The following is a 7,120-nucleotide window of genomic DNA, read 5'->3' on the forward strand; positions in this document are numbered from 1 at the left end:
GAGAAACCTGTAACCTATTGAGATCAATAAAGAAAATGATCTAGAGCGAGTTCTTCCTTATGTCTTTCTTCTTCAACCTCTAGCCTTGGCTAAGTTCTTGAGGAAACCATCCGGAAGTTCATCCCATCTAATCACAAACCCTCCCCCGAATCCTCTTGCATCCATTCGGCCCCAACCTAATGTAGGACAACGTTGCATAGAAAACAAAAAATTTCCTATCGCGAACATGCAATCCAAGCCAAGATGCAATCTAGAAGACGGTAGCAACGAGGGGGTATCGAGTCTCACCCTTGAAGAGATTCCAAAGCCTACAAGATGAGGCTCTTGTTGCTGCGGTAGACGTTCACTTGCCGCTTGCAAAATCGCGTAGAAGATCTTGATCACGATCGGTTCCGGCGCCACGAACGGGCAGCACCTCCGTACTCGGTCACACGTTCGGTTGTTGATGAAGACGACGTCCACCTCCCGTTCCAGCGGGCAGCGGAAGTAGTAGCTCCTCTTGAATCCGACAGCACGATGGCGCGGTGCCGGTGGCGGTGGAGAACTCCGGCGGAGCTTCGCTAAAGCACGCGGGAGCTATGGAGGAGAGGGGGGCGGCTAGGGTTTGGGAGGGGGTGGCCGGCCACTCAAGGGGGGCGGCCAGGTTGTGGTCTTGGGGTGGCCGGCCCCCTCCCTTGGCCCCTCATTATATAGGTGGATCCCCAAGAGTTGGTCTCCAAGTCTTCGAATAAGACCCGAACCAAAAACCTTCCATAAGAGAGGGAAACCTAGCCAATCTAGGACTCCCACCAAAGGTGGGAGTTCCACCTCCCATATGGGGGGTGGCCGGCCCCCTAAGGGGAGTCCACTTGGGACTCCTCCCCCACTAGGGTTGGCCGGCCATGGAGGTGGAGTCCCATGTGGACTCCACCTTCCTTGGTGGTTTCTTCCGGACTTTTCTAGAACCTTCTAGAACCTTCCATAGAACCTTCCGCGACATTTTAATTCACATAAAATGACATCCTATATATGAATCTTATTCTCCGGACCATTCCGGAACTCCTCGTGATGTCCGGGATCTCATCCGGGACTCCGAACAAATATTCGAACTCCATTCCATATTCAAGTACTACCATTTCAACATCCAACTTTAAGTGTGTCACCCTACGGTTCGTGAACTATGCGGACATGGTTGAGTACTCACTCCGACCAATAACCAATAGCGGGATCTGGAGATCCATAATGGCTCCCACATATTCAACGATGACTTTAGTGATCGAATGAACCATTCACATACGATACCAATTCCCTTTGTCACGCGATATTTTACTTGTGCGAGGTTTGATCTTCGGTATCACTTCATACCTTGTTCAACCTCGTCTCTTGACAAGTACTCTTTACTCGTACCGTGGTATGTGGTCTCTTATGAACTCATTCATATGCTTGCAAGACATTAGACGACATTCCACCGAGAGGGCCCGAGTATATCTATCCGTCATCGGGATGGACAAATCCCATTGTTGATCCATATGCCTCAACTCATACTTTCCGGATACTTAATCCCACCTTTATAGCCACCCATTTACGCGGTGGTGTTTGGTGTAATCAAAGTACCTTTCCGGTATAAGTGATTTACATGATCTCATGGTCATAAGGACTAGGTAACTATGTATCGAAAGCTTATAGCAAATAACTTAATGACGAGATCTTATGCTATGCTTAATTGGGTGTGTCCATTACATCATTCATATAATGATATAACCTTGTTATTAATAACATCCAATGTTCATGATTATGAAACTAATCATCCATTAATCAACAAGCTAGTTTAAGAGGCATACTAGGGACTTCTTGTTGTCTACATATCACACATGTACTAATGTTTCGGTTAATACAATTATAGCATGACATATAAACATTTATCATAAACATAGAGATATAAATAATAACCACTTTATTATTGCCTCTAGGGCATATCTCCTTCGATCTCCCACTTGCACTAGAGTCAATAATCTAGATTACATTGTAATATACCTAACACCCATGGCATTCCGGTGTTGGTCATGCTTTGCCCTAGGGAGAGCTTTAGTCAACGGATACTGCTACATTCGGATCGGTGTGTACTTTGCAAATCTTTACTTCTCCATCTTCGATGTACTCGCGAATCGAGTGGTAACGCAGCTTGATATGCTTCAGCCTCTTGTGTGACCTTGGCTCTTGTGCATTGGCGATGGCACCCATGTTATCACGATAAATGATTAATGGGTCCAATGCACTAGGAACCACACCGAGCTCTACAATGAACCTCTTCATCCATACCGCTTCGATGAAGCCTCCGAAGCCGCTATGTATTCGATTACGTTGAAGACTTCGCCACCGTGCACTGCTTCGAGCTTGCCCGGCTTACTTGCAGCACCATTCAATATAAACACGTACCCGGACTGTGACTTAGAGTCATCGGGATCGGTGTTCCAACTTGCATCGGTGTAACCATTTACAACGAGCTCTTGGTCACCTCCATAACAAAGAAACATATCCTTAGTTCTTTTCAAGTACTTCAGGATATTCTTGACCGTTGTCCGAGTGTTCCATTCTCGGATCACTTTGATATCCGCTAGTCAAACTAACGAGCATGTGCTATATCCGGTCTAGTACATAGCATGGCATACATGATAGATCCTATCGCCGAGGCATAGGGGATATTACTCATCCTTTCTCTTTCTTACTGCCGTAGCCGGTCCTTGAGTCTTACTCAAGACCTTGCACTAGTAACATAGGTAAGAACCCTTTCTTACTTTCGTCCATTCTAAACTTCTTTAGAATCTTGTCCAGATATGTACTCTGTGATAGCCCTATTAGGCGTCTTGATCTATCTCTATAAATCTTGATGCCTAATATATACGATGCTTCACCAAGGTCTTTCATTGAAAAACTATTATTCAAATAACCTTTAACACTCTGCTTAATAGTTCTATATCATTCCCGATCAATAATATGTCATCTACATATAATATCGGGAATGCTACGGAGCTCCCACTCACTTTCTTGTAAATACGAGGCCTCTCCATGACATTCGTATAAACCCGAAGTCTTTGATCACCTTATCAAAGCGTCGGTTCCAACTTCTCGATGCTTGCTTCGGTCCATAGATTGAACGCTGAAGTTTGCATACTTTGTCGAGCATTTTTAGGATCGACAAAACCTTTGGGTTGTACCATATACAACTCTTCCTCAATGTCTCCATTAAGGAACGCCGTTTTGACATCCATCCGCCAAATCTCATGATCGAAAAATGCAGCTATTGCTAACAAAATCCTCACAGATTTTAGCTTCGCTACGAGTGAGAAAGTCTCATCGTAGTCAACTCCTTGAATTTGTCGGAAACCCTTTGCGACAAGTCGAGCTTTATAGACAGTAATATTACCATCGGCATCTGTTTTCTCTTGAAAATCCATTTATTCTCGACAGACCTTTCGGCTATCGGGTAAGTCTACCAAAGTCCATACTTTGTTATCATACATGGATCCCATTTCGGATTTCATGGCTTCTTGCCATTTGTTGGAATCTGGGCTCATCATCGCTTCTTCATACGTCGCAGGGTCCTCATCATTGTTATCCACAATCATGACATTTAGACAAGGATCATACCAATCGGGAGTGGTACGTTCCCTTGTCGATCTGCGAGGTTCGATAGTTTCCTCGTTCGAAGTTTCATGATCATTATCATTAGCTTCCTTTGTTGCCGGTGTAGGCGGTACAGGTACAACTTCCGGTACTTGCGCTACTCGATCAACGAGTATAGATTCATCAATCTCATCGAGTTCTACTTTTCTTCCGAGTCACTTCTTTAGTGAGAAATTCTTTCTCAAGAAAGGTTCCGTTCTTAGCAACAAATATTTTGCCTTCGGATTTGTGATAGAAAGTATACCCTATAGTTTCCTTAGGGTATCCTATGAAGACGCATTTCTCCGCTTTGGGTTCTAGCTTGTCCGGTTGTAACTTCTTTACATAGGCTTCGCAACCCCAAACTTTCAGGAACGACAACTTAGGTTTCTTATTAAACCATAATTCATACGGTGTCGTTTCTACGGATTTTGATGGTGCTCTATTTAAAGTGAATGCGGCTGTCTCTAATGCATAACTCCAAAATGATAACGGCAAATCGGTAAGAGACATCATAGAACGAACCATATCTAAGAGAGTTCGATTACGACGTTCGGACACACCGTTACGTTGAGGTGTTCCCGGCGGTGTCAATTGTGAAAGTATTCCGCATTTCTTTAAATGCATGCCAAACTCATAACTCAGATATTCACCTCCACGATCGGATCGTAGAAATTTGATCTTCTTGTTACGTTGATTTTCTACTTCACTTTGGAATTCCTTAAACTTCTCGAAAGTTTCGGATTTATGTTTCATAAAATAGATATACCCATATCTACTCGGATCATCCGTGAAGGTTAGAACATAACGATAACCACCGCGCGATGCTACACTCATTGGTCCGCACACATCGGTATGTATGATTTCCAATAAGTCAGTAGCTCGCTCCATCATACCGAGAAAATGGAGTCTTAGTCATTTTACCCATCGGACATGCTTCGCATCTATCAAGTGACTCAAAGTCAAGTGATTCAAGTAATCCATCGGTATGGAGTTTCTTCATGCGTTTCACTCCAATATGACCAAGACGACGATTGCCACATATAAGTAGAATTATCATTCAATTTAATTCGCTTAGCATCAATGTTATGTATATGCGTATCACTACTATCGAGATCTAACGAGAAATAAGCCATTCTTTTGTGGTGCTCGACCATAAAAGATATTATTCATAAAAATAGAACAACCATTATTCTCGGACTTGAATGAATAACCGTCTTGCATTAAACAAGATCCATATATAATGTTCATGCTCAACGCGGGTACAAAATAACAATTATTTAGGCTTAAAACTAATCCCGAAGGTAGATGTAGAGGAAGTGTGCCGACGACGATCACATCGACTTTGGATCCATTTCCAACGCGCATCGTCACTTCATCTTTCGGTAGTCTTCGTTTATTCTTTAGTTCCTGTTTCGAGTTACGGATATGAGCAACCGAACCGGTATCAAATACCCAGGTACTAGAACGAGAACCGAGTGAGATAAACATCTATAACATGTATATCGAGATATACCTTCTTTCTTCTTCTTGACAAGGCCGCTCTTCGGATCAGCCGGATACTTGGAGCAATTACGCTTCCAGTGTCCCTTCTCCTTGCGGTAATAGCACTCGAGCATCGGGCTTAGGGCCGTTCTTAGGTTTCATAGGAGGCGTGGCAGCTTTCTTGCCACCCTTCTTGAATTTTCCCTTAGACTTGCCCTGTTTCTTGAAACTTGGTGGTCTTGTTGACCATCAACACTTGGTGCTCTTTCTTGATCTCAATCTCGGCAGCTTTTAGCATGCCAAAGAGTTCAGGTAACTCCTTGTTCATGTTACGCATATTGTAGTTCATCACAAAGTTCTTGTAACTTGGTGGCGGTGATTGAAGGACACGATTAATCCCCGGTCTGTTAGGAATCACTATTCCCAAGTCACTGAGTTTCTTCGCATGCCCGGTCATGGCGAGCATGTGCTCACTAACGGAGCTGCCTTCTTCCATCATACAGCTGAAAAATTGTTTCGATGCTTCATAGCATTCCACGGCCGCATGAGTATCGAATATAGCTTTCAACTCATTCATCAACTCATGAGGATCGTGGTGCTCAAAACGTTTTTGAAGATCGGATTCCGGACTGCACGGGATTGCACACGAACTTGAGAGTACCGAGTTTTCCGAGTCTCGTAAACAGCTTTTACTTCATCGGTTTCGGTTTCTGCTGGAGGGTCACCTAGCGGTGCATCAAGCACATATTGCAGATTTCCGCCGGAGAGGAAGATCCTCACGGGACGGAACCGGTCGGTGAAGTTGCTACCGTTGCTCTTAAGCTTTTCTTTCTCTAGGAAGCTGGTTAAAATTGATTGGGGACGCCATCTCTACAACATATATTTGCAATAGTTTAGACTAAGTTTATGACAAATTGAGTTCAAATTTTAATTCAACATAATTAAAAACTAGGTGAACTCCCACTCAAAACAATATCCCTCACATTGTCTTAGTGATCACACGAACCAAATCCACCACACCATAGTCCGATCATCACGAGATGCTTCGAAACGACAAGTCTTGGCAACGGTGCTACTAAGGATGAACACTTTATTATCTTGAGATTTTAGTAAGGGGTCATCTTATAATGCTACCGTCGCGATCTAAGCAAAATAAGATGCATAAAAGGATTAACATCACATGCAGTTCATATGTGATATGATATGGCCCTTTTGTCTTTGCGCCTTTGATCTTCATCTCCAAAGCACGGACATGATCTCCATCATCTTCGGGCATGATCTCCATCATCGTCGGCGTAGCGTCAAGGTCAATGGCGCCGTCTTCATGATTGTCCTCCATGTAGCAACTATTATAACTACCTTGACATACTACTCAACATGAAATTTAAAGACAACCATAAGGCTCCTGCCGGTTGCCACAATACAATAATGATCATCTCATACATATTCATCATCATATTATGGCCATATCACATCACCAAACCCTGCAAAAACAAGTTAGACGCTCTCTAATTTGGTTTGCATATTTTACGTGGTTTAGGGTTTTCGATATAGATCTAATCTACCTACGAACATGAACCACAACGTTGATACTAATGTTGTCAATAGAAGAGTAAATTGAATCTTTACTATAGTAGGAGAGACGAGACACCCGCAAAGCCTCTTATGCAATACAAGTTGCATGTCGAACGAGGAACAAGTCTCATGAACGCGGTCATGTAAAGTTAGTCCGAGCCGCTTCATCCCACTATGCCATAAAGATGCAAAGTACTCAACTAAAGATAACAAGAGCATCAACGCCCACAAAACCATTGTGTTCTACTCGTGCAACCATCTATGCATAGACACGGCTCTGATACCACTGTAGGACAACGTTGCATAGAAAACAAAAAATTTCCTATCGCGAACACGCAATCCAAGCCAAGATGCAATCTAGAAGACGGTAGCAACGAGGGGGTATCGAGTCTCACCCTTGAAGAGATTCCAAAGCCTA

The sequence above is a fragment of the Lolium rigidum genome, chromosome 7, assembly GCF_022539505.1.
Source record: "Lolium rigidum isolate FL_2022 chromosome 7, APGP_CSIRO_Lrig_0.1, whole genome shotgun sequence".
Classification (NCBI taxonomy): domain Eukaryota; kingdom Viridiplantae; phylum Streptophyta; class Magnoliopsida; order Poales; family Poaceae; genus Lolium; species Lolium rigidum.